At 41.1% G+C, this 12,243-nt stretch overlaps 1 non-coding gene across 1 annotated transcript; it reads left to right on the top strand.

Moving 5' to 3' along the window:
* The first annotated feature begins 4,956 nt into the window (after positions 1-4,956).
* LOC141615701 (small nucleolar RNA R71) lies at positions 4,957-5,065 on the top strand. The gene has a single exon (XR_012530106.1). It is a non-coding gene; the product is annotated as a small nucleolar RNA R71 (small nucleolar RNA).
* The last annotated feature ends 7,178 nt before the right edge of the window (positions 5,066-12,243 follow it).

The raw sequence follows: 12,243 nt of genomic DNA, 5'->3' as shown, positions 1-12,243 counted from the left end.
AGGCGCAGATATTTTCCAAACCAAGAAATTGCAAATTAAAAGAAAATAAATAATACAAAAAAACTCAAAATGCAAATTAAATGAAATAACAAAATAAAATTCCTAATTACAATTAATTACAACCCGGGTCGCCTCCCGGTTAGCACTGGTTTAAGAGGTCCCGCACGACCTTTTTACCTCACTTTGCATCATCCGATAACGGGTCGAAGTACAATACCTCGACTTTCCCAACAAATTCATCTGATCCGTGATAATGCTTCACATATTGGCCATTAACTTTGAACTTTTCTCCAACAGAGGTCTCCAATTTAACTGATCCGAACTTTGTAACTGCTGTGACCGTATAGGGGCCGGTCCACCTGGATTTCAGCTTACCAGGAAATAAACGGATACGAGCGTTAAAAAGAAGTACCTTATCGCCAATATGGAACTCGCGCTTGATGATTCTCTTATCGTGCCAGCGCTTTGTTTTCTCTTTGTAGATCCTAGCATTATCGTAGGCCAGCAGCCTAAATTCCTCCAACTCATTTAGCTGTGTCATGCGTTTCTCACGAGAGAGGTTGGGATCCAAATTCAAATCACAAATAGCCCACCAAGACTTACGCTCTAACTCAACAGGTAAATGACATGTCTTACCATAAATCAATCGGTATGGTGACATCCCGATTGGCGTCTTAAACGCGGTTCTATAAGCCCATAAGACATCATCTAACTTAAGACTCCAATCTTTCCGTGATTTAGAAACAACTTTAGCTAAAACTTCTATCAGTTCCCTGTTAGAAATCTCAACCTGACCACTAGTTTGGGGATGATACCCCAAACCTCTACGATGTTGGACACCGAATTTAGTCAATAAAGCACCAAGTTGTTTCTCTTTAAAATGCATTCCACCATCGCTAATGACAACCCGAGGGACACCAAAACGAGGGAAAATAATCTTTTTAAACAGTTTAATCACGGCTTTTGCATCACAGTGGGGAGTAGCAATACCTTCTACCCATTTGGACACATAATCTACAGCTACGAGGATATATTTATTACCTTGACTGCTCGGAAAAGGTCCTTGATAATCGATGCCCCAGACATCGAAAATCTCAACCTCTAAAATGACTACCTGTGGCATCTCATGTCTCTTGGAAATATTCCCCGATCTTTGACAAGCGTCGCACTCAGCAACAAAATTGCGACTATCTACATGCAAAGTTGGCCAATAGAAACTAGATTGGAGTACCTTAGCTACAGTCCGGGACGGACCGTGGTGACCACCATAAGCAGAAGAGTGGCAAGCTTCTAGGATATCCTTCACCTCCCATTGAGGAACGCATCTCCGGATGAGACCGTCTGCGCATTCCTTGAAAACACAGGGATCATCCCAAAAGTATTGTCTAGCATCATAAGCAAACCGCTTCTTCTGCTGCCGTGAAAGCTCGGGTGGTATCTTACCTGTCACAGCAAAATTAGCAAAATCAGCAAACCACGGAGGTGGATAAGACCCTGAAGTAGTAATAGCTAACAAACTCTCATCAGGAAAAGAATCATTAATAGGTAACGAATCCTCCCTTTCTGTCAGCTGCAGACGAGATAAATGGTCAGCTACCACATTCTCTGCTCCCTTCTTATCTTTGATCTCCAAATCAAACTCCTGCAAAAGGTGTATCCACCTTAAAAGCCTCGGCTTTGCATCCTTCTTAAGAAAAAGAGTCTTCAGCGCTGCATGGTCAGTATAAACAATAACCTTAGAACCTAACAAATAAGACCGAAATTTGTCTAAGGCAAAAACTACAGCTAGAAACTCTTTCTCAGTGGTATAGTAATTAATTTGAGCCTCATCCAGAGTTCGGCTCGCATAATATATGGCATTCAAAGCTTTGTTCTTCCGCTGTCCCAAAACTGCACCGATCGCATAATCGCTGGCATCACACATAATCTCAAATGGGAGGTCCCAATCAAAGTAATTTGAATGATTGGCGCAGAAACTAGGGCCTCCTTTAACCTGTTAAAAGCGGAAAGGCATTCATCATTAAATTCAAAGACAGCATCCTTAAGGAGCAAATGTGTAAGTGGTTTAGCAATTTTTGAAAAATCCTTAATGAAACGCCGATAAAAACCAGCGTGACCAAGGAAACTCCTCACTCCTTTAACATTCACGGGAGGAGGTAATTGCTCAATCACCTGCACCTTTGCCTTATCAACATGTATACCTTTATCAGAAATCAGATGCTCTAACACAACTCCCTCATTGACCATGAACTGACATTTTTCCCAGTTTAAAACAAGATTAACATCTATACAACGCTGCATGACTTTATCAAGGTTAGCTAAACAACGATCAAAGTCATTACCATAAACTGAGAAATCATCCATGAATACCTCCATAATGTTCTCTATATAATCAGAAAAAATCCCCATCATGCACCTCTGAAAGGTAGCAGGGGCGTTACACAATCCGAAAGGCATTCTACGATATGCAAAAACACCCTGTGGACAGGTAAAAGTGGTCTTACCCCGATCATCCGGATGAATAGTGATCTGAAAGAACCCTGAATATCCGTCTAGAAAATAGAAACATTTGTTAGAAGCAAGTCTTTCAGTCATTTGGTCAACAAAAGGGAGGGGGAAGTGGTCCTTCTTAGTGGCAGCATTCAACTGTCTATAATCAATGCACATCCGCCACCCTGTCACAACTCGTGTTGGTATTAATTCATTTTTCTCATTTTTAACCACAGTAGTCTCTCCTTTCTTGAACTACCGAATCGGGCTAACCCACTTGGAGTTGCCAATCGTATAAATAATACTGCGTCGAGTAGTTTCATCACCTCGGCCCATAACAACTTCCCGCATCTTCGGGTTTAACTTGCGTTGACCACGTCGTAAGGCTTGTGGCCTTCCTCCAGCTCTATTCTGTGCATACAAACATCGGTGATGCCCTTAATGTCATCCAAAGAGTAACCTAGAGCCTTCCTGTTTTTCTTAAGCACACACATCAAAGCAGGCATTTGGTCATCATTAAGCTTAGCACTAACAATAGTGGTCTTTGCTCCGTATCATCTAGAAAAACATACTTAAGATTAAGAGGAAGTGGCTTACGCTCTGGCACTTTTACCTCTACAGCATAGACAGAATCAGCTTCAATGGTGTAACAAGTATTTACCAAATTCTCGTTGGCCAGGCTTAAAAGCATCTCATCTTCTTCCTCATCGAGCTCGTAGCTCTCCATTGAGGCTACCAAAGCATCTGGCTCCTCAGCATTCTCCACTGTATTACCTACATACTCATCTAAACGGGTTAGATCAGCTAAGGGATCCTTGGCTAAGGATTCCCTCCAATTACAAGTAACAGCCATGTCAACAATATCAATGGAATAACACGTATCATCATCAGCAGGTTCAGCCGCCTTGCGAGCAAGACTGAACTCAATGGTGTCATCCCCTACCTCTAAGGTTATGATTTCACGTTTGACATCTATTACAGCCCCGGCTGTATGTAAAAATGGTCTACCTAGAATAATAGGTATCTGACTATCCTCAACAGTGTCCAAAACAACGAAATCGACAGGAATAAAAAACTTACCCACTCGAACGGGTACATCCTCTAGAACTCCTATAGGTCTCTGAGTCGATCTATTTGCCATCTGAACGGTAATATCGGTCACCTTAAGTCTACCAATATTTAACCTTTCACAAACAGAATACGACATGACACTGACACTGGCCCTTAAATCACAAAGGGCCTTCCCAATTTCGTGGTTACCTATAGTGCAAGGAATTGAAAAGCTACCCGGGTCCTTTAATTTGGGTGGTATATTAATTTGCGAAAGAGCATTGCATTCTTCCACAAAAACAACATTACCATCATCACGAAAATTTCTCTTACGATTTAAAATGTCTTTCATAAATTTAGCGTAAGAGGGTACCTGGGTAATTAGATCAGTGAAAGGAATCGTTACCTCGAGATTCTGGACCATCTCTAAAAACTTACCAAACTTGCGCTCCAGCTTAGTATTCTTTAAACGCTCCGGATACGGGACTGCAACACTGGCCGTAGGATCAGCAACCTTCGGCTTCCGTAAGTTTAAAACTTCCTTCAAATCATTAATGAGTGTAGAATCATGCAAATTAGTTGACGGAATTGCGTCCTGTACTGGAGACCCAGTCGATCGACTGATAGGAGTGGTCGATCGACCAAGTTGGCTGGGCGTGAACAGTTCCTGGACAGAGACTTCTTCGTCAAGAACTTCAGTCGATCGATTGATGGTCTTGGTCGATCGACCAACTGTGCTGGGTATGAATAGTTTCTGATCAGAAACTTTTTCATCTGACAATCCAGTCGATCGACTGGGTGCGTAGGTCGATCGACCGCTGGTACTGGCAATTGAGCTCGTTTTTGCACCAGAAATTAAACTAGCTTTTTCATCATTTCCCGAGTCTCCTCTTGGCTTGTCGGGACCTTCATAAGAGAGGCCACTTCTGAGATTAATGGCATTAATCGTTTCAATTGGCCCTTCACATTTGCTCGAAGAATTGGCGACTTGCTTAGCCTCTATATTCTCCAACTGCTTCACAAAATTCTTTGAGGACTCAATCCCGGCTGCTTCTATATTCGCCACTTGAACTAAAAGAGTTTGGACCATTCCTCTCAACTCCGTGGTCTCATCTGGATTATGGACATGAATTTTAACTCTTTTCCTTGGAAGCTTCAAAGGCCTCGAGCTTTTTGAGACGAGTAGTAATAGAAGTAATGAGTGTCACAACGGCACTCATTTCATCACTTTGCTTTCGTGATTTTCCGCGTGAACTCCCAAACTCAGCTCTATGGACTGCCATCTCCTCAATAGTATTCCAACCTTTATTCTGACCGGTATTGTTTTGGAACCTACCATTCGCAGCTGCGTCCAGGATGACCTTGTAATCGTCATATAAAGCATTGTAGAATAAGTTGCAAAGATACCACTGCTGGAAACCATGGTGAGGGACAGCTCGGACCAAACTTTTGAAACGTCCCCATGCTTCACAAAAGCCCTCATCAGCTCCTTGCTGGAAATTTGTAATTTTACTTCTCAAGGCATCAGTCTTTGAAAGTGGGAAGTACTTATTGTAGAAGGCTAATGCTAGAGATGTCCAATCTGTGACTCCAACTGCTACCCTATCAAGGTAGCGGTACCAATCTCGCGCCGAATCCTTCAAAGAGTATAAAAAAATTACCCCCTTTACTTCATCCTGAGTCACCCCAAAGCCCAAGATAGGTATGGAACAATGAGTGAGTCGTGAAAATTTCCATATGCTTCAAGGGGTCCTCATCTGGTAGACCAACAAACTGATTTCGCTCCACTAAATCGATATAAGAGGAACGAAACTCGAACTGACCAGTAGTAGGGGTAGGTAACACGTGCCCCTTTGGAAGGTGGTTCGAATTTTTGATGCGTGTCATTTATATGATGTTTTACACCCTATTTTACACGCATTTCAGAGCTCATTTTAGTAGTTTATGCTATTATTCTCCCTATTTCCGTCTACTTTCGTGTTTTTGTACATTATTGCAAAATCGCAGAAGAATTGTAGCGGAATGATTGAAAGTACGAGCAAAAATCCAATGCGAAATAATATTCCGAACCCTAATTATTTGATAAACTAAAACTGAATGTAAAACTTGATAAAAGCTCGATGTCTACTCTGATGTTCTAGGTTATGTTATATAGCCAACTAACGTAACTTTTATTTCAAAACCTAAACACAATGGGCTTGCTTTCCCAATCTTTTAATTCTCGTCTGAAGTAGCGTCTTGGTCGATCGACTGCTGGGACTGGTCGATCGACTGGGATGCAGTGTACAGTAGCTTCTGGATCCCGTGGGTCGGTCGATCGACTAAGGGTACTGGTCGATCGACTGCTTTAGCTGGTACTTGACTTCCATAGTCTCGTGGATTTGTCTTTTGGGCCTTGAAACGCGCACCAAGCTCGTTCCTTGAGTAAGTACTTCACGTCAAATGCTATGCAGGATACTCGGGGACGGATTTAGCTCGATTTCCGCTAGATTCTTCACATTTCTGCAATAATGTACAAAAACACGAAAGTAGACGGAAATAGGGAGAATAGTAGCATAAACTACTAAAATGAGCTCTGAAATGCGTGTAAAATAGGGTGTAAAACATCATATAAATGACACGCATCAAACTTCCCCAAACCAAACCCTTGCTTGCCCCCAAGCAAGAACTAGACTCAATCTAATGACCTAATGGAACGAGTTCAATCTCAGAGCGAATTGCAACATGTAAAGCCTAAACCATTTTAATGCAATAACCAATAATCAATTAGCAACTATGAATCATGCAACCGAGTTATGAAGTCGTTAAAGACTGCTGAACTGTTAACTATAGAGACTTATCAAATTGGACTCTCACGGGTCGCTCATATCACACATAAGCACGGGTGAATATATAAGAGGATAGAAAGAATTTATTTTGTAAAGACTCTCCCCTAACTACGACCTATAAGAACATGCCTGCAATCTAATATGAAAACAATCTCTATAACCGTACATATGCATTCCAACCAACAAAAGACTATGACACATACCGAGGTATATGTGGATATGTGAGGTATGGGTAAGAAGAGGCAAAACATTTATGGAAAAGTGGAGGTACAGGTGATCAAGCTAGTACCAAAACGGAACCATATGGCAACATCCAACTTCTTGCTCATAAACAATCGAAACGGTGCTATAGCAAGCACAAAACTCACAATCTCCAGTATAAAAGTAATCAAACCAACTCCCCATAAGATACTAATGCAACATGGGAGCAAAAATCGCCATAAGATAAGGATTTTGAATTATGCGAATTGATTTCCTTCGGAACTCAGTCGATCGACTTGATGTAGTGGTCGATCGACCGCTTTGAACAGTACATAACTCTTTTTTTTTTCTTTTTCGAATCATTTTTCCTTTCTCTTTTCTTTGAACTTCTTTCCTCCTTCATTCTTTTTATCCAACAAAATCTCAATAAGAGCAAATGCTACCAAAAACTAAGTAACAATCCCAAGAACCTAGACTACTAGCTTGACAAAGGACAGGCTAAAGTAGGATGTAGTAATGGGACAAAAAGGCCGTTTTTGGCAGTGTGGAGCTTATGGGAAAAATGAATAAAGGGAAACCTCTACCACATGTGTCAACAAACCACAAACCGAATGCATACAGGTATTAAGCAGATCGAGTTCATATTTATGCACGTTTATGTGACATGTCTCATAAGGAGTACTACTCACATCCTAGATAAACTGGTCATAGATGTCACCAGTTATAAGCTCTAAACCTCAGAAATATGATGTAGCTTGCCAAAATTCTAAGTCAAGTCTCAAGTTCAGCAAATAATTAACGAAAACTCGGGGATATGCACTTATACGATTCTACTAATAACATGTCAATTAGCACGGCTTAGGCAAAACAGATGCGAATGCAATGTCATCATGGAAATACTACCGTTCCGACTCAACCTATATGCTAAAATAAACGTGCATTTGTTTGAATTTTTATCGAATTTGTCAATTTTTTGGAATTTTTGTATATATATGAAATGAAATAAACAATGCAAGGCAATAATGTAAACGTGAATGCAAGCAAATAACATGCGACGCAAAACCCTTCCCCAAACCAAATCGCACAATGTCCCCATTGTGCAAAATCATGTAATGAAGAAAAGAGAAACGGGAATTTGCGAGAAAATAAAGAAAATAAGACATGAAGTGAAAATCGGGAACTCACAAGACTTAGGCGTAGCAAAAGGAAACCTCCCCAAACCAGCGTGAGCTAGGAGGTTTCAGTAGCCAGCAGTGCTACCAATAAGTACCTGAAAGACAGAAAATACCACACATAAGACTGAGAAAACAATTTTGAAGCGGTATAATGTGCATAATTAAGAAAAATAGAAGAAATAAATAATTTGACGGAAGATAAAGTGGAGTAGAAAATGCCCTCAATTCCGCAAATCGACCAAACACAGCAGGGGAGAGGTCGTGAACAGGTACAGCAGTGCAGGGCTGTCGATCGACCGCATCACTCAGTCGATCGACCAAGGTGAAAGGAACAGTAGCTCCTGGAAACTGCAGACCAGTCGATCGACTATACAGACCAGTCGATCGACTGGAAATACTGTTGTAACTTCTGATTTCTTCGTATTTGCTAAATTACTTGAGCTAATGAGGTCTAAAAACCTGCAAGTGCACAATAATACGCGCCCAAAAATTGCGCAAAACCCAAAGTAAAGTCTAAAGCACTTAAAAATCATAAGCAACAAAAATAAATGCGAAGTCTCGCGCACACAAAAGCAATAAAAAGAGTTTAAAAAGCAATAAAATGTTTGTAAGGCATGTGATCAACTAATAGTTGATCAAGAACGGCCACGGTATGGCCCACTTGGTCGGCTTCTGGCTACAAGAGGTAGCCTCGACGGTGCTCATCTTCTCAGCTGCACCTTCCTCAACTTCAGCATCCGTAGCGCTTGATGGATCACCAGCTTCGTCATCTCCCCAATCAATGACCTCTTCCGGCTCATCAAAATCCAAGTCGGACTGTCTCACTTTGGCTGGCTCATCTTCAAGCTCCTCATCAGTGCCATAGCTCAGGCATCCAAGACCGCCTCTTGAAACAATTTGCTCCTTCACAGCTGGAGCAATAGGCATCTCTCCTTTCCCCAAACCAGCTCCTGCAATATCTAAAACAACAGATTCTTCCTCCTTTTTGCTCCCAGTCTGGGGCGGAGACAATAGAATGCTTCCCCACTTTGAAGGTTAGGGTCCCAGAACCAACATCAATAACTGCACCAGCAGTGTGCAGAAATGGCCTACCTACAATGATAGGTATGTGGGCATCCTCAGGCATATCTAGGACCACAAAGTCTACAGGGAAGAAAAACTTCCCTATTTGCACAGGGATGTCTTCTAGGACTCCTATAGGTTGGACCGCAGATCGGTCAGCCATCTGAATGGTCATGTTCGTAACTGCAAACCTATTCAATTTTAACTTTCTAGCTAGACTCAAGGGCATGACGCTAATACTAGCTCCTAGGTCACATAATGCCTTCTCGATAGAGAAGGTACCTATATTACAAGGAACGGAAAAGCTACCTAGGTCCTCTAGCTTATGGGGTGCAGTATGAGACAGATAAGAACATGACTCCTCAGTCATTGCGACAGTATGCACAGTTTCAAGTGACCTCTTTTTAGACAGTAATTGCTTCATAAACTTCATATAAGCGGGCACTTGATTCACTAATTCAAGGAAAGGTACTTGTACGTTAAGACTACGAACAATATTTTCAAATTTATTGAAAGATACCTGTTCCTTTGTCGGCACTAGTCTCTCTGGATAAGGGGCTGAAAGAAGTAACTTAGCCCTCTCTTCTAAATCTCGCATGCCGGCATCAGTGGACTTAGGCTGAAAGTCCACCACCTTCTCCTTATTGAAGCTTGACCCCTCTTTAGACCGTCTCAAATATGAACCATTGATCGACATTAGGTCGTACTTCGAAACCGGGACTGACCCGTCAGCACTCGGGTATTGCCCCAATACTTTTGGAGTTGTCGTACCCCGAAATAAGTGGTCTCTCAAATTATTGGGCATTGGAGGACGAAATTGCTCAATATCAGCAGCGGCCTCAGTCGATCGACCACCTTGCTCAGTCGATCGACTGAGGTCTATAGTTCCAGAAGCTCCTGTAACTCGCACTTCAGTCGATTGACCGGGTACATCAGTCGATCGACTGATATACCTGGTAGACGCCTTTTTCTTTCCTTTGTTCGTTCCAGCTTTGTTTTGACTCAGTTCCGGCTTCTCTTTTTCAGGGGCATCCTCAGTCATAGCAGGCCCCTCCAGGGTAGACCCACTCATCAAAGTAATGGCATTTAGGGTCTCTTTTTGGTCCGTCTGAGTCGGTAAGTGCCCCGGAGCTCTAATGGTATTCTTGCTAGCCAATTGAGCAATTTGGCTTTCTAAAAGTTTCATTCTGGCCTCTCTAGCTTGGGACTCCTTTTGCAACATATTCTTCAGCTCAGCAAAGTCAGAATCCTGAGATTGAAAAATCCTTGCGGGTTGACAAATCGAGTGCACACGACTAGTTGAATGTTTAGGAAGTGACTGACCCATTAGATCGAGAGATAGGGAAAGTTGTTAGATCACCAATTAAAATGACTAAATTATGCTGACATCGAAAGATTGGAAAAGTTTAGCAAAGCGAATCATGAAAACGAGTTATAAGGTCGTTAAGAACTGCTGAACCGTCAACTATAGAGACTTATCAAATTGGACTCTCACGGGTCGCTCATATCACATAGAAGCACAGGTGAATATATGTAAGAGGATAGAAAGAATTCATTTTGTAAAGACTCTCACCTAACTACGACCTATAAGAACATGCCTGCAATATAATATGAAAGTAATCTCTATGACCGTACATATGCATTCCAACCAACAAAAGACCATGACACATGCCGAGGTATATATGGATATGTGAGGTATGGTTAAGAAGAGGCAAAATATTTATGGAAAAGTGGAGGTACAGGTGATCAAGCTAGTACCAAAACGGAACCATATGTCAACATCTAACTTCTTGCTCATAAACAATCGAAACGGTGCTATAGCAAGCACAAATCTCACAGTCTCCAGTATAACAGTAATCAACCAACTCCCCATAAGATACTAATGCAACATGGGAGCAAAAATCGCCATAAGATAAGGATTTGAATTATGCGAAATGATTCTTCTTCGGAACTCAGTCGATCGACTTGATGTAGTGGTCGAGCGACCGCTTTGAACAGTACAAAACTCTTTTTTTTTTCTTTCTTTTTCGAATCATTTTTCCTTTTTCTTTTCTTTGAACTTCTTTCGTCCTTCATTCTTTTTATCCAACAAAATCTCAATAAGAGCAAATGCTACCAAAAACTAAGTAACAATCCCAAGAACATAGACTACTAGCTTGATAAAGGACAGGCTAAATGTAGGATGTAGTAATGGGACAAAAAGGCTATTTTTGGCAGAGTGAAGCTTATGGGCAATACGAATAAAGGGAAACATCTACCACATGTGTCAACAAACCACAAACCGAATGCATACAGGTATTAAGCAGATCAAGTTCATATTTATGCACATTTATGTAACATGCTTCATAAGGAGTAACTACTCACAATCCTAGATGAACTGGCCATGAATGACACCAGTTATAGGCTCTAAACCTTAGAAAATATGATGTAGCTTGCCAAAAATCTAAGTCAAGTCTCAAGTTCAGCAAGAAATTTAACGAAAACTCGTAGACTATGCAGATGATTCTACTAATAACATGTCAATTAGCACGGCTTAGGAAAAACAGATGCGAATGCAATGCCATCATTGAAATACTACCGTTCCGACTCGACCTATATGCTAAAATAAACATGCATTTGTTTTGAATTTTTATCGAATTTGTCAATTTTTTGGAATTTTTGTATATATATGAAATGAAATAAACAATGCAAGGTAATAATGTAAACGTGAATGCAAGCAAATAACATGCGACGCAAAACCCTTCCCTAAACCAAATCGCACAATGTCCCCATTGTGCAAATTCATGTAATGAAGAAAAGAGAAACGGGAATTTGCGAGAAAATAAAGAAAATAAGACATGAAGTGAAAATCGAGAACTCACAAGACTTAGGCGCAGCAAAAGAAAACCTCCCCAAACCAGCGTGAGCTAGGAGATTTTATTAGCCAGCAGTGCTACCAATAAGTACTTGAAAGACAGAAAATACCACGCGTAAGACTAAGAAAACAATTTTGAAGCGGTATAATGTGCATAATTAAGAAAAATATAAGAAATAAATAATTTGACGGAAGATAAAGTGGAGTAGAAAACGCCCTCAATTCCGCAAATCGACCAAACACAGCAGGGGAGAGGTCATGAACAGGTACAGCAGTGCAGGGCGGTCGATCGACCACATCACTCAGTCGATCGACCAAGGTGAAAGGAACAGTAGCTCCTGGAAACTGCAGACCAGTCGATCGACTATACAGACCAGTCGATCGACTGGAAATACTGTTCTAACTTCTGATTTCTTCGTATTTGCTAAATTACTTGAGCTAATGAGGTCTAAAAACCTGCAAGTGCAGAATAATACGCGCCCAAAAATTGCGCAAAACCCAAAGTAAAGTCTAAAGCACTTAAAAATCCTAAGCAACAAAAATAAATGCGAAGTCTCGCGCACACAAAAGCAATAAAAAGAGT

Source organism: Silene latifolia, chromosome 11, assembly GCF_048544455.1.
Source record: "Silene latifolia isolate original U9 population chromosome 11, ASM4854445v1, whole genome shotgun sequence".
NCBI lineage: Eukaryota > Viridiplantae > Streptophyta > Magnoliopsida > Caryophyllales > Caryophyllaceae > Silene > Silene latifolia.
This window is presented reverse-complemented; position numbering and strand designations above follow the sequence as displayed.